The sequence below is a fragment of the Ursus maritimus genome, unplaced genomic scaffold (genome assembly GCF_017311325.1).
Source record: "Ursus maritimus isolate PB19 unplaced genomic scaffold, ASM1731132v1 scaffold_35, whole genome shotgun sequence".
Lineage (NCBI taxonomy): Eukaryota > Metazoa > Chordata > Mammalia > Carnivora > Ursidae > Ursus > Ursus maritimus.
The window spans coordinates 21,998,927-22,015,813 of record NW_024426119.1 but is presented as its reverse complement, the minus strand read 5'-3'; the positions used below and the strand labels follow the sequence as shown (position 1 = coordinate 22,015,813).

The 16,887-nt window shown below is 43.6% G+C and overlaps 1 protein-coding gene across 1 annotated transcript in view; it reads left to right on the top strand.

Annotated features, from left to right (window-relative positions):
• The first annotated feature begins 9,539 nt into the window (after nt 1–9,539).
• The window catches only part of TMOD2 (tropomodulin 2), a 52,478-nt gene continuing 45,130 nt past the window's right edge, over nt 9,540–16,887 (top strand). Inside the window, exon 1 of the mRNA XM_040620634.1 lies at nt 9,540–9,683. The gene's annotated coding sequence lies outside the window, so the exon portion shown is untranslated. The remainder of the gene's footprint in view (nt 9,684–16,887) is intronic.

Sequence of the window (16,887 nt, the reverse complement as noted above, 5' to 3'; positions counted from 1 at the left end):
AAACCCTTGAGGAAAACACAGGCAGCAACAACTTCGACCTTGGCGGCAGCAACTTCTTCCTCAACACATCATCAAAGACAAGGGAAGCAAGGGCAAAAATGAACTATTGGGACTTCATCAAGATAAACAGCTTTTGCACAGCAAGGAAAACAGTCAACAAAACCAAAAGACAACCGACAGAATGGGAGAAGATATTTGCAAATGACATATCAGATATAGTGCTAGTATCCAAAATCTATAAAGAACTTATCAAACTCAACACCCAAGGAACAAATAATCCAATCAAGAAATGGGCAGAAGACATGAACAGACATTTCCACAAAGAAGACATCCAAATGGCCAACAGACGCATGAAAAAGTGCTCAACATCACTCGGCATCAGGGAAACACAAATCAAAACCACAATGAGATACCACCTCACAACAGTCAGAATGGCTAAAATTAACAAGTCAGGAAACAACAGATGTTGGCAAGGATGCAAAGAAAGGGAAACCTTGCTACAGTGTTGGTGGAATGCAAGTTGGTGCAGCCACTCTGGAAAACAGTATGGAGGTTCCTCAAAAAGTTGAAAATAGAGCTACCCTATGACCCAGCAATTGCACTACTGGGTATTTACCCCAAAGATACAAATGGAGTAATCCGAAGGGACACCTGCACCCCAATGTTTATAGCAGCAATGTCCACAATAGCCAAACTATGGAAAGAGCCCACATGTTCAATGACAGATGAATGGATAAAGAAGATGTGGTGTATATATATACAATGGAATATTATGCAGCCATCAAAAAAGGGAAATCTTACATTTGCAATGACATGGATGGAACTAGAGGGTGTTATGCTAAGTGAAATAAGTCAATTAGGGAAAGACAATTATCATATGATCTCACTGATTGTAGAATTTGAGAAACAAGGCAGAGGATCACAGGGGAAGAGAGGAAAAAATAAAACAAGATGAAATCAGAAAGGGAGACAAACTGTAAGAAACTCTTAATCTCAGGAAACAAACTGAGGGTTGCCGGAGTAGAGGGGGTGGGAGGGATGGGATGGCTGGGTGATGGACATTGGGAAGGGTATGTGTTGTGGTGAGTACTGTGTATTGCGTAAGACTGATGAATTACAGACCCGTATTCCTGAAACAAATAATGCATTATATGTTAATCATAAAAAAACAAAGAAACAAAACACAAATTTCCAACAGAGAAAAGCCAAGGCCCAAAAGGCTTCATGAGTTAATTCTACCTAACATTTAAAGAATTAATACCAATTCTTCACAAATACTTCCAAAAAATAAAAGAAGAGGGAACACTTCCTAAATCATTCTATAAGGTCAATATTACTCTGATACCAAAACTAGTCAAAGACATCAAAAGAAAAGGAAGCTACAGACCAACATTTCTTATGAATATGGAGACAAAAATTCTCCACAAAATACTAGCAATCCAAATCCAACAACATGTAAAAAGGATTATACACCATGACCAGATGGGATTTATCCTAGGAGTGAAGAGTTAATTGAACATCTGAAAATCAATGTAATATACCATAGTAATAGAAAAAAGGGGGAAACTCCATATGATCATCTTTACAGATACATTAAAAAGTCTTTGATGAAATCCAACACCCTTTCATCATGATAAAAATATCAAAAAAAAAGTAGGAATAGACAGAACCTCCTCAAACTGATAAAGGGTGCCTATAAGAGGAGACCATCAAGAAAGTAAAAAAAAAGACCAATCCACAGAATGGGAAAAAATACATGCAAATCACACATCTGATAAAGGAGATATAACCAGAACATATAAAAAAACCTTTTATAGATCAATAATAAAAAGAAAACACAATTTAAAAAAAGAGACATTAAGAAAATAATCTCATAATTCCATTTACAATTACATTAAAAAGAATAAAATACTAGGAATAAATTTAACCAAGAGGTAAAAGATCTGTACTCTGAAAACTATAACACATTTTGATGAAAGAAGCTGAAGATGGCACAAATAAATAGATATGTTATGCTCATGGGTTAGAAGAATTAATATTGTTAAAATGTTTATACTACTCAAAGCAATCTACAGATTCAATGTACTCTCTATCAGATTGTAATAGTATTTTTCACAGGACTAGAACAAAGAATCCTAAAATTTGTACGGAACCACAAAAGACCCCAAATACCCAAAGCAATCTAGAGAAAGACAAAGCTAGAGGTATCTACATTCCCAGATTTCAAGCTATACTACAAAGCTATTGTAATCAAAACAGTGTAGTATTGGCACAAAAACAGACACACAGATCAATGGAACAGAATAGAGAACCCAGAAATAAACCCATATTTATATGGTCAACTAATCTAGGACAAAGGAGGCAAGAATATGCAATGCAAAGCGGAAAACACAGTCTCTTCAATAAATGGTGTTGGGAAAATTGGACAGCTACATGCAAAAGAACGAACTTGGGCCACTTTTTTACATCACACTCAAAAATAAACTCAAAAATAAACTCAAAATGGATTAAAGACCTATATGTAAGACCTGAGATTATAAAGCTCCTAAAAGAAAAATAGGCAATTAACTCTTGGACATCAGCCTTAGCAATATTTTTCTGGATCTGTCTCCTTAGGCAAGGGAAACAAAAGCAAAAATACACCATTGAGACTACCGTCATACTAAAAGGGTTTTGTTCAACAAAGTAGACCATCGACAAAACGAAAAAGCAACTTACTGATTGGGAGGAGATATTTGTAAATGATATATCCAATAAGGGGTTAGTATCCAAAATATAGAAATAACTTATACAACTCAACACCAAAAAGAAGAAAAAAACCCCAATCTGATCTAAGTATGGGCAGAGGACTTGAAGAGACATTTTTCTAAAGAAGACATACAGATGACCAACAGACACATGAAAACATGCTCAACATCACCAGTCATCAGGGAAATGCAAATCAAAACCACAAGGAGCACCTCACACCTGTCAGAATGGCTAGTATCAAAAAGACAAGGAAAAGGGGCACCAGGGTGGCTCAGTCAGTTAAGTGTCTGCCTTTGGCTCAGGTCATGATCCCAGGGTCCTGGGATTGAGTCCCACATCAGGCTCATCAGGCTCCCTTTCCCAGCCCCTGCTTGTGCTCCCTCTCACCATCTCTCAAATAAATAAAATCTTAAAAAAAAAAACCATGTGGTAAGAAATAACAAGTGCTGGTGAGGATGTGGAGAAAAGGGAAAACATGTGCACCGTTGGTGGGAATATAAATTAGTGCAGCCACTGTGGAAAACAGTATATGGAGATTCCTCGAGAAATTAAAAATAGAAACACCACACAATACAGCAATTTTACTACTAGGTATTTACTTGAAGGAAACAAAAACACTAGTTCAAAAAAAATGCACCCCTATGTTTATTGCAGCAATATTTACAATAGCCAAGATATGGAAGCAATCTTAAGTATCCATCAATAGGTGAATGAATAAAGAAGATGTGGTGTATATACACGATGGAATATTACTCAGCCATAAAAAAGAATGAAACCTTGCCTACCTAGAGAGTAGTATGGCAAGTGAAATATTTCAGAAGGAAGCCATAAATACTGTATGATTTCACTTATATGTGGAATCTAAAATACAAAACAAAACAGAAACAGACATAAATACAGAGAACAAACTGATGTTTGCCAAGGAGAGAGGTGTGGGGGGATAGGTGAAACATGTAAAGGGGATTACAAGGTACAAACTACTATTTATGAAATAAATAAGTCCCGGGACAACAAGCACAGCGTAGGGAATATAGTCAATAACACTGTAATACCGTTGCATGGTGACAGATGGTAACTACCCTTGTGATGAGCATTTCATGTACAGAATTGTCAAATCGCTACCTGAAAAAATTGGGCAAAGGATTTAAATAGACACCTCTTCAAAGAAGATATAAAAATGGCCAATAAGCACATGAGAAAATGCTCAATATCATTACCCTTTAGAGAAACGCGTATCAAAATCACAAGGGGATCCCACTTCCAATCGCTAGGATGGCTACAATAAAAACAAAAAAGACATTAAGAAGTGATGGCAAAGATATGGAGAAATTGGAACCCTCATACATTTCTGGTAAAAAGGTAAAATGGTTCAGCTACTTTGGAAAACAGTTTGGCTGTTCCTCAGAGTGCTAAACATAGAGTTACCATACCGACCTACCACTACTCTGTGTAGGTACGACCCCAAGAGACAGGAAAACATGTCCGTACAAGATATACACAAACATGCAGAGCAGCGTTATCCGTGATAACGAAACTGTGCACTCAACCAGATGCCCATCAACTGACAAAGAAAATGCAGCATATCCATACAATGGAACGTTATTTGGCCGTAAGAAATAAAGTACTGGGGCGCCTGGGTGGCGCAGTCGTTAAGCGTCTGCCTTCGGCTCAGGGCGTGATCCCGGCGTTCTGGGATCGAGCCCCACATCAGGCACTTCTGCTGGGAGCCTGCTTCTTCCTCTCCCACTCCCCCTGCCTGTGTTCCCTCTCTCGCTGGCTGTCTCTGTCAAATAATAAAATCTTAAAAAAAAAAAAAAGAAAGAAAGAAAGAAAGTACTGATACATGCTGCAACATGGATGCACCATGAAAACGTTATGCTAAGCGAAAGAAGGCAGTCACAAAACACTGCCTATTATATATCCCATTTACATAAAAGGTCCAGAACTAGCAAATCCAGAGAAGACAAAATAGATTAGTGGTCACCGGGGTCTGGCAGTATGGGGGGAAGGGGGAGCCAATGTGTATGGGTTTGTTTTTTGGGATTTTGAAAGTGTTCTAAAGTTAGATTGGGTGATAGTTACGTAACTCTGTGAATGTACTGAAAACCATTCAACTGTATACTTTAAAAGGGTGAATTTATGATATATGAACTAGATCTCAATGAAACTGTTTTGAAAAATGTACAGAGGATGGTTTAATAATGGTCCAATGCCCAGCTTCAACCATTATCAACTTGTGACCAATCTTTTTTCATCTATACCTCGATGCTGCCACCCAGCTACCACTCTAACACTGGCTTGTTTTCAAAAGCAAACCCCAGATATCATTTCTTCTTCAAATAGTCAGTGTGTTTTCAATAATACTCAGTTGTATCCTTTTAAAAGAAAAAGACTCTTTTTTAAAAAAAAATACGGTACCATTATCACATCTAAAAAAATTCAAAATAATATCTTAATATAACCAAATATCCTATGTTCTCATGTTGTCCCTCAATTGTCTCACAAATGTGATTTTTTAAAATAGCTCCTTTGTTTAAATCAAGATCTGCTACACATTGCATTTCATTATTTGTCTCATATTTCTCTCCCCCTTTTATTTTTCTTACAATTTATTTATCGGAGAAATATTGTGTAGAGTTTCGCACATTCTGCATTTTGCTGATTGCATTACTGTGATGTCATTTAACAAGATCGCTATCAGATCACGATCACTATTCACTTTCAGATGCTTGCTGCCAAGTACACTATAAATGTGACTTAATTCATAGTTCATCAACATAGTTGCCATGTCCTAGTGCTTACTAGGCACCAGATCCTTTGTAGCGTACTTCACACAAATTATCCCATTTAATCTGTGTAACAGCCCCATGTGGTAAGAATTATTATCTCAAGTCTGGAGATAAAGAAAATGAGGCTTAGAGAGGTTCAAAAAAATTGGTCACAGTCAACCCCTGAGGCAGTAAATACCTGGGTTCAAACCCAGGTCTGTCTGATGTTACAACCCATACTTCCATCCATTACATGATAAGATCCCCATCTTCTGCCTGTGGCTGTGGTTGTTGTTTGGGTTTTTTTTTAATTTTTTTTTAAATTTATTTATGTGACAGAGAGACAGCCAGCGAGAGAGGGAACACAAGCAGGGGGAGTGGGAGAGGAAGAAGCAGGCTCCCAGCCAAGGAGCCCGATGTGGGACTCGATCCCAGGACGCCGGGATCACGCCCTGAGCCGAAGGCAGACGCTTAACGACTGCGCCACCTAGGCGCCCCTGTTGTTTGTTTTTTACAAACTCTGAGAAGTAGTCCTTCGGTCCATCCAAAGAACTTCTTGTACATTTCATCTGTAATACCTAGGATGCTTTCAGGTTCAAGTAACAGAAAACGTCTCAAATTGACTTAGCAATAAGGATATGTATTATCTCCTATAACAAGTAATCCAGGGGCGCCTGGGTGTCTCAGTGGGTTAAGCATCTGCCTTTGGCTCAAGTCATGACCCCGGGGTCCTGGGATCGAGCCCCAANNTGGCTCCCTGTTCAGCAGGTAGTCTGCTTCTCCCTCTCCCTCTGCCGCTCCCCCTGCTTGCACGCTCTCTCTTTCAAATAATCTTAAAAAAGAAAAAAGAGAAAAAGAAATCCAGAAGTGGGACAGCAGCAGGTCTGATTGATTTGCTGACTTAACAACATCACAGACCCAGGTTCATTCTCTTCACTCTGCCATCATTGATGTGTTGGCTTTGTCCTAAGGGTCAGGTTTCAGGTAACACAGCCAGATGCAACAACATCCAGTGGAGATGGCGGCATGTTTCCCTGTATGTCTCCGTTTAAGAGCAAGAAAATCTTTCCCAGAAGGCTTTCAGCAGACCTCTCCTCAGGTTTCACTGACAGAACTGGCTTGCGTGCCCACCCCTAACCTCCCACTGGCCGGTCAAGAGGATCTTATTCCCCTTGCCCATGATAGTTTAGGAGTGTACCTCTGAGACGGTAATAGGGTCACCTGCCCTAGCGGGTGAACACCTAGACAGGCTTCTGTAAAGAGGGAGGAAGAGGGGTGAATGGATGTTGAGTAGGCAAGCAACAGCATCTGCTCCACGTTCTAATGAGCTATGCTACATACTCCATTGTGAGTAATGCAAATACTTCATTATAAGTGCCACACAGAATTTTTTACTTTCTATCAAGAGACATTTACTGTTGACCTATCAGCTTCCTTGCCTGCACCAAGACACTAGATAAGATTATACGTAAGGTCCCTTCCAGTTCGAACTGTTTCCATTTTCCATTTTCATTTTCGAAAAAGCAAGTTGAAAAATTAAACCTGTAAGATATGTTCCAGAAATGATGATGGGTTTCAGCTGACAAGTCCTAGGCATGGCTGACATCCTTCTCTCCCTTGAAAAGGTTTAGACATGGGTGTTAAAGAACCAAACCAACTGAGACCTGATCATATCTTTCCATTAAGTTTTAACATTAAAAATAGAAAGGTTACGTGTTCTACCTTCCTGCCTCTTTCGTTAACATCTACTAGCTTCCAGCCCTCATGGTACAGACTGAGGTTTGATTAGAAGTTCTTTTTCACAACTTACTTCCTTTCATTCGGTGTCAGTGTCCTTCTAGAGCTCACACACGGCTCTGGGATTGTCACAGAGCTCTTGTACCTTTGCTTTAGCTGCCAACTATGACTTTAACTTAAGAAATAATTTCTATGTTTGCTACCTTTCATAGACTTCAGCTGAAGTAACGCTCCATTCATTTCATCACACACAGGCATAACCACAAGAAAACCAAAGAGAAAATTGGTACACCACTGAGTATTGTTGCTATATCAAACTTTTGCTACTCTTTCTTCCAATCTGAACAAAATTGCTTTATTACTTTCAGCTTATGCCTACCATCAACTTTCTCTGGGGAAACTGCTGGCTTGATTCGTAAGCAGTCCCATTCTTATTTAACAGAGGCTATGATTTGTGATAAATGCACAACATAAAAAAGTCAAAGATACCATGTCTCCCAGGACATTTGGAATAACAAATGACAGGAAAACTTGGGAACGTGATTTACATGCGTTTGGTCACACCTCCATTTCATTTCACTATTTCCAGATCAGTTGTATCAATCTGGTGAGGATGTCCAGGGTACGATCCATTGCCACCGTTGAAAGTGGAAATCACACCGGTCTCTCAGTCAGCACCTCCTGTGTGCCACTGTTCACCTGACTAGTTCCAAGAACCTTAGAGAATTAACTGTTTTCTGATTCAGCCCACCTTCTGGGGAAGGCATGGCCCTGTTTTGAAACATACAAAGGAAAGAGTGCTGAGAGTGCCTCATTGGGGAAGGCTGAGAACGTGCAGGCTGGAAGGAGAGAAGATAGGCTTAATCATCAATTAGAGGACCTTGAGGAAGTCATATCACCTCTCTGTGCCTCTTAGAAACCTGGGGCAAAGCCTTACTCTGGATCTCACAGATTGTTGCCAAAATCAAGTAAGAACATGAATAGGAAAGTATTTTCACAAATGTAAAATTGTGTTATTATTTTCAAATATGGAATTTCCTCCTCATTTTTGTTTTTTATTTTTGCCACATGATAACTGCACAGGTCATGCCAGATTATGATGGTGTATCACCTCCAATCACCCTTTGACTATTTCAGGCAGATTACACCAGCAATGTTACATCCATCACTTTGGTTTATTTTCCTTCCATCACATCCCTAAGATGCAAATCTCACCAAAAGGTGAAATACTGCATAGTAGCTACTTACAAAACTCAACATACTTAAACTGTCCACATAAATACAAGAGTTGCACTAGAAGTATGCAAAAAGGGTTCAAACAGGAGTGAGAGCACGTCTAATTAGAGGAAGCTTCTGGAAGATAATCCCATTATGCCACGTATTTTAGTAATTTCGGTTTTACTCCTATATCACCCACCCCACTTTCATGCTTCAGAGACAAGATCATATTTTCTCTGTCTTTGTAGCTTTCAAAGAAGCTGGAAGAGAGGACATTTCAGTACATTCCAGGATGAAATAAACCGGCTAAATGGCTGACAATAACAAGCGAGGTGGGTTTTAACGTTTATCTACCCAGCCTAATGAGGCTCACCTACTTTTAACTTAGTGTAGGTAGGACTTTCCAGGCAAGAAGTGTGCCCAGGAACACCCCTGCAACTCCTAAGAAAGGAACCTTTATTGCGGATGTGTTAAGTGCCCCAACACAGGTGCTTTCATATATGCACCTAATATGGGTTTAGTCCTCACAATGTATCTTCAGGCTTTAAGCTTATTTTACAGATGAGGATGCAAAGACTCGGGATAGGCTGCGTTGTCCAGTCTAACATCTAATAAAAAGCCACTGCGTGTGCATGAGCTCTTCAATACCCTAACCCCCAAACTTTAAATAAGCCTCGCTAAACCCCACTTGCTTACCTCCCTTCTTGCAGGTATCTACTCTAGCTACTCCTCCTTCCCCCGTCCCCGCCCCAGGCCCCAGTAAAGCCAGTAAAAACTAGGTTTTAAGGCTTCCGCGTAAAGATGCTCACTCACCCAACTGCTCCTCACAGGCTGGAAAAACCTTTGCTACCCACCCTATCCGTAGCCCCGAGCTTCTCAAAAGAGCCTGCACAGCCTTTTCCCAAGGCTGAGGTCCTCGTCGCCGGCAGAGCGGTGACGGGTCCGGACGTAGATTCCGGGAGACAACACCTGCAGGGGAGGACCCGGCGGGGGGTCCCTCCTCCGCGCGGCCGCGGCGCGCCACCGCGAACTACGCTTCCCAGGCTGCTCCGCTGCCGCCGCGCGCCCCGGCGCCGCGCCCGGCCGGGAGCCTCCTGTTGATCGCCGCGCTCACCCCGGCCACGGCGCGGCCCCTGCTCGGCGGTCCCCGCTACCTCGGGGCAGACGGACGGACGGCCCGCACCGCCGGCTCCGGGATGGGCGCACGGACGGGTGAGCGCGCGCGGGGGGCCGGGGGCGGCCGAGGCGAGGCGCGGTCTGGCAGACCCCTGCCCGCGGCGCGGGGGTGGCGGCGCCCTCCCAGCGGGCTGGAGGATGCTCCCCGGCGTCCGCGCTCGGCCGGGCGGGCGCCCAGAGCCGGGGCCGCCTGTAGCCTCCGCGGCCGGCCGGGCTGTGCGGGGCGGCGCGGGCGGGAGGTGCCCGCCGGGGTGTGGGTCCCACGCTCCGCACTGCGGCTCCGCAGCCTCGGCAGCCCGCCGGGCCGCTGCAGTGAGGGCGCGGTCTCCTGCCTTCCTCGCGCTGCGGGGCTGGTTTTTTCCACGCTGGGCTTTGTTCCCCGCTTTCCCCTATCCTGTGAACGTTAGACAAGCTCCTGGAGCCCGGTGCCTCTCACTGCATCGTCAAAGCGGGCGACGGATAAGGGTGCATTTCGGCTGGCGTCTTAACGATCCCTGGAGCTGTCACCCGCAGGGCGTTTCAGCCTCTGGGAAGGCGGTATTCAGGGAGCGGCCTGATGCAGGTCCTAGAGACCTTTATTTTTTTCCCGGTTAAAGTAATGGTAGCATGTGCTCTCTGAGTCTTCCTAAATTTTCCCTGTTGATCCGCAGAAATGAAGATGGATTTTAAAATAATATTATTAACAAAAGGCTCCTAATGGGAATTTTTACTTAAAGCGTTTTAAGGTGGGAAGGTGATGCAGGCAAAATGCAGATTAGCAATGAAGGAGGCCGTGAATGCTACGGCTTCATCTTGCCCATTAAACAGCCGAATCACAAGACACTTGGGAAGGGAACGAAAAGAACATCAGAGGAGGTGTTTTTCAAATCAGGTTTCTGTCCTAGCTCTACCATTAAGGAGCTGAGGGACTCTGGGCGAGCCCCTTCACCTCTCTGAGTCTCTCTATCCATGTAAAATGGGGCGTTTGGGCTACATTTCTAAACCTCTGTTCTTCCAAGATTCTCCTATCAGGAGACTGAAGAGATGAGGTTGCTTCTGTTCAACACCATTACAAGAAGCCTGATTGTGACAGAGCAAGTGGCTTTACCCTAGAGAGGAGGAAAGATTTTTCAGGGCGTAGGCAATCTGATTTTTTAAAAAATAAAACTGATTTTCTCTATGTATTTTCTTCAGTTTAACCTAATAAATATGTATTATGGCCACTTTAATTTTTGCAGGGCTGTAAATTGGTAGGCAACATGTGTTTCTTTGTTTTTGTTTTTAATTTGCTGAAGGTGAAGTCATGAGATGGGCAGGTAAAGGGAGAAGCAAAGGGCTCCCCAGGTCTGGGCTGATGTGGTCAGCAAGGACATGGGGGAAAGCCCCAGCAAGAAGTAACCAGAGAGCATATGCACTGAGGAAAGAGGATGGATACGGATGGGTCATTGTTTGAATAATACACAATGAAAGGAATACAAGAGCCAGAAAACCAGTGCTATGCAAACCCTACCATAACTGATTCAGGCAAGGAATCATCCATGGGTTCAAAACATTTGAGTGAGAGTTTGTTGGAGAGTAGGATTATCTCACCAGAGATAACCTCGAGAAAATGGGTCCTTTTAATGGAAAGAGGAGGAGGTCATCACCTCAGCCTAGTGATCAAGCTTACCAGCATCTATTAAGAGTCTCCTGTTGGGATGCAGTAAGATCATGACTTTGCCTCTGCAGTGTTCCTGCCAAAAAGACTGGAAAGTCGGGTATGGGAGGGTGGGGAGTTTTGTAGATTAAAAGACTCAAGTGATGTAACAACCATTTGAGATGTGTGAACTTTGGATCCTAGATCAGATTTTTTAAAAATAGCGCTAAAAGATGATTTGGAGACAACTGGAAAAATTTTAACATGGACTGCATATTACATAATATGGAATTACTTTTCACTTTCTTAGGCGCAGTAGTGGTACTGTGCTTATGTAGGACACTGTCCTTCGTGCGAGGTGCAGGTATTTGAGGAGACGTGTCATGATATCTGCAACTTTCAGCTGGTTCAGGGGCAACCAGTCTAAGGGTGGGCGAGCAAGGTCAGGAATGTGGCAAAATGATGGTGAATCTAAGAGCCAGGTACTTGTTGTACTGTTCTTTTACCTTTTCTGTAAGTGTGGACTTTTTAAATTAAAGTGGGACAGAGCAATGCAATTAAAGAGTAAATACAGAGAAAGGATTGTGGAGAACTGGTTGGTTAGTGACACATAGCTGCAGTGAATCTGTGGCTTCGAGTTTCCAGGATTTAAATCCTGTTGGACGTGTGAGTGGGTTCAGGGCAAGTTCCCTTTCTTGGTTTGTTTTGGCTACTGTCAATCATTTATTCTCTCTCTTTTTTTTTTAAGATTTTATTTAGTTATCCAACAGAGAGAGAGGGAGAGAGCACAAGCAGGGGGAGCAGCAGGCAGAGGGAGAGAGGGAGAAGCAGGCTCCCCACCAAGCAGGGAGTCTGACGTGGGGCTCGATTCCAGGACCCCGGGATCATGACCTGAGCCAAAGGCAGATGTTCAACCAACTGAGCCACCCAGGAGTCCCACAACCATTTATTCTTAAGATACTGCAGCCCCTGGGGCGCCTGGCTGGCTCAGTGGGTAGAGCATGCATCTCTTGATCTTGGGGTTGTGAGTTCGAGCACCATATTAGGCGTGGGGCCTACTTTAAACAAAAGAAAGAAAGAGAGGGAAAAAAAGATACTGCATCTTCCCCTTACTCCAACCTCAAAGTATTAATAATTCCCATACCTTTGAAATGCTAGCTCTACTCAAGACCCATCCTGAAAGCACTGTCCCTTTCCTTTCTCCATTCAAGACTTATGTCTGTTTAGAGGGAAGTTCCCGGTAGTGGCTCTATTTTGAGTTAGGGGAGTGTTGGGGGAAAGAACATTTCCAGCCTTTTGATGTAACCGAAGGTATAGGGTTTCCTCTCATTTTCTTTATTTGTAAATCACATACAATCAAATGGTTTCATATGGACTATAAGTGGTTCAAACACGTTCATAGAAGGCGTGTGCAGAAAAGACTTTCTGTTGCCAGGCCAGGAAAACAAAACCAACTCTTAAGATACAACACAATTTTATACAGAGCCTTTTGCTGCAAAGAGACTTTTGCTATAGGGGCACCTGGGTGGCTCAGTCGTTAAGTGTCTGCCTTCAGCTCAGGGCCTGATCCCAAGGTCCTAGGATCGAGCCCTGCATCAGGCTCCCTGCTCCGCTATGAGCCTGCTTCTTCCTCTCCCACTCCCCCTGCTTGTGTTCCCTCTCTTGCTGGCTGTCTCTCTCTCTGTGTCAAATAAATAAATAAAATCTCTTTAAAAAAAGAGAGAGCCTTTTGCTATACCTGGAATATACATATTTCTGCTTTTTTTGCCTCCTGTTTCAGCATCAGTGCTACCCCATCTCTTTAAGTATGTCATTAGGTTTCCCCTATGGACCTCTGGATAGAGTGGTAATGAGAAGGTCAGTTCTAGGATCATGGGTAATAGGAGCTCATAAAACAAGGCACAAGGCCAGCTGTGCCGAGCCTGGAGATGAGTAAGGAGCAAATCTGAGGCACCAGCTCTACAAAGCCTCTCATCAGAGCGGTTGGAGGGGTCTAGAGTCTAGTAAGCTAGGCTACTGTTTCGCCAGTATGTGCAGGGACAGCCATCCCTGTTGTTTGGAGCTGACAACCACTCTGACTGGGCAGTGCCCATTCCATACCACTCGCTAAGTATTTTGCATATCAACTGCATAAGCAGTCATGAGTCAAGGTGCACATAGTACCAGGACAGCACAACGAAACATTGATCAAAACCTGCCTGGAATACAGATGCCAGAGTGAGAGATCAGATCGGGGAGTCAAAGCAGGCAGGAGCCAGGGGGGCACGGGAATCAAAAGACAGAAAGCAGAGAACCCATAGTGCGAGTCAGGAAGTGAGAAGCCATCAATTCCTGAAGGCAAGGTGAACCAACAGACACAGATACCCACGTGCAAGGCATGGAGATGGAAGTCGGGAAATAGGAACTCCTCAGAAAACAGAGAATAGGGCCAGACAAAGGGATGAGGCAGCAGCAGGAAGTAGGACCAGCCAAGAGAATTAGAAACCAGGTAGCAGTCTGGACAGAGTCTAAGACTTCCAGGCTAACGAGCTTCTGCTCCAGCCAGGAAGCTTCTTGGCTGCTTCCTGCCCAGGTGGAAACCTATCTCCTCCTTTGGCCAGCCTCCACCTGGTGGCTCACGACACCTGGCAACGCTGAGCCAGGGCTCTTAGAAGATACCGCCTGGGTATACCCAACAGATCCTGCCAAGGGTAACAGAGGGAGCAGATACCCCAAATAAAAGACTATTCCCAGACCAAGAACAAAAGAAAAATGGCTTTGACTGAAGGTTTGTATGTGTGTGTACTAGGCACACATCATCACATTAAGCATCACCCCCACCTTCTGAGATAAATACTGTTCTTTGCCTGTTTTACAGAGGAAGGAACAGAGGCTTGGAGAAGTTTCACTCACACACAGACCTGTAACGATCACACCCAGGGCTGGTTGACTCCAAGGCCCCTCCTTTAAGTCTTCTGAACCTGGAGGGGGGTGGTTCAGTGGTGGGCACATTGTTTTGTTTTGTTTTTTTAAGATTTTATTTATTTATTTGACAGAGAGACAGCCAGTGAGAGAGGAAACACAAGCGGGGGCAGGGGGGAGAGGAAGAAGCAGGCTCCCAGCAGAGCAGGGAGCCCAATGGGGGGCTCGATCCCAGGACCCTGGGATCACACCCTGGGCCGAAGGCAGACGCTTAACGGCTGAGCCACCCAGGCGTCCCAGGGCACATTGTTTTAAAAAGAGACTGTTTTCAAGCAAAATTTGAGCTATGGCAACTTTTGTGTGGTAAGTTTGGGAAGTTAAGACGAAATAGTCTGAGATACAAACTCTTCAGTCTGGTAAGATCTGTTCCTCATTCCCCTTTCAGCTTGTTCCCTTCAATTGCCCTGTCACACTTTTTGCCTGAAATTCCTCCTTATCTCACCCCATTCTCTGTCCTTCATCCCCTGCAAGTATTTCCCAGAATATGACAGGAGCCATTTGGTTGTTTAAAAAAAAGAGAGAGAGAGGAAAATCAGACATGACTGGGCCATCTTCAAATGGCTAGATTCCAGGGCACATGGGTGGTTCAGTCAGCTAAGCGTCTGCCTTTAGCTCAGGTCATGATCCCAGGGTCTTAGGATGGAGCCCCATGTCTGGCTCCCTGCTCAGTGGGGCATCTTCTCCCTCTCCCTCTGCCCCTCCCCCTGCTTGTAGATATGTGCACTTTCTCTCTCTCAAATAAAATCTATATTAAAAAAAACCCAAATAGCTAGATTTGAAAACACAGGCTATGTGTTTTGCACATGTTTTTGTATTTGCCCACAGCTAGAAAGGAATTAAATATATAGGAACCACTCAAGTCTTGTTGGAGGATATGATGATATGTTGATTTTTTTCTAATTTACTAATTTTAGAAAATGTAGATTTGGCCCTTATGCAGTTTGGTTCATTTATTATTTTAAAACTATTATGGAATATTGACAATTTATAATAGAGAATAATAACTTCTCATTTCTCTACCCCTACTTGGAAATAAGTCATCACCACTATAGTTGAAGCCCGAGCCCCCCTTCTCCAGGCAACACCCCTCCACACACCCAGTGTGGTGTATGCTCTTTCCATGAGCAGTCCTGTGTAGCTTTCCTAGAAGTGTATGTCCTCCAACATAACTTATGGCACTGTTTTGCCTGTTTAAAAAACTTTCCACTAGGTTTTTAAGAGTATTTTTTGTTTATTCTTTTGCAAAAAATTAATCTGTCGTTTGGACAGGATTTAATAAATAGGGCTGCTTTTTTTGGCTTTGGTTCTAAGTGTTTGTGTGAGGCAGGGCCAAAGGCTGGGCACTTGGTATGGTATCTGATTTTCCTCTTTCATACCGCAGTTATACGAACAAGGTAGTGGAAAGAGAAGCAAAGAAAGCTACGCCCCTTGTTTTCCTTCCTAGAGCCTGTGTCTTTGGGTAATAGAAGAATTATTGGAGGACCCAAGCATTCTTCCTTCAGCTCCAGTCCTTACTCCTGTTCTCCACGCTCCTTACTGACTTGGTGTACGGTGCCACCTGGACTCCAGGAAGCCTTGCTGGGCACTTGCTTCATTCCCTCATGCACGTCAGTATCTTGTTGCATGTTGAGTGCTTGCCATGGGACAGACACTCTGCCGGAGGCGAGGCTGCTGCAGTGCTTTGCAGACTTTCCACTGTGGCATCACCGACAGGAGAGAACAGATGTGAACCCTTATGGGGCCCAGGCGGGGGCTAAAGCAGCCCAGCCAGCCATGAGCCAGAAATCTGCAGTTTGACCTTAAAAGCTCTGTGAATCCTGCATTCTTCTCCACAGTGTATCTGTATTTTGTATTAAACAATAGTAACTGGCTCTCCCCCAAATCTTCAAGTCAAAGCTGTGCTCCAGGAGGATGCAATATTTTTTTTTTCTCCTCTGGCTTTGACACCCCCTCATTTATGCAACATATATAATTTGTCTTAACAAGTACTGTTACACAGTATTAACATGTTATTGTAACTACTTGCCCTGCTAACCTGTAAGCTTGGTTGGGGCACAGGATATCATTTGTTTTGGTCACTGCCATTGTCCCACCAGTATCTGGAAACAATGGGCTTTCAGTAGATATTTGTTGAATGAATATATAAACCTGAGCTTGAGAAGCCTAGGAATATAAAGAATTACAACGTTGTCCCTGTCCTCGGGGAGTTCCTGGTATAGTTGAAGAGAAAACCCTGTGTGTAACAAACATGAAAAGGTAACGAGAGAGAGCAAAAGATGAACACCTGATTGGGGACATAAGCAATGTGAATTTAGGAAGAGGAGTAATTTCGGCGGTTTTAGGTGGCCTCAGAAAGTTCCATGACAGAGAGTAGAGGCACTGCATGTAGTGGAATGAGCTCTGGACCAGTGGGTCGCTTTACCTCTGTGCTCATTTTCTTTCTTTCTTTTTTTTTAAGATTTTATTTATTCATTTGAGAGAAAGAGAGAAAGCACGAGCTGTGGGGAGAGGCAGAGGGAGAGGGAGAAGCAGACTCCCCATTGAGCAGGGAGCCCGATATGGGGCTTGATCCCAGAACCCTGGGATCATGACCTGAGCCGAAGGCAGACGATTAATGGACTGAGCCACCCGGGCGCCCCTGTGCTCATTTTCTTCATTTGCATT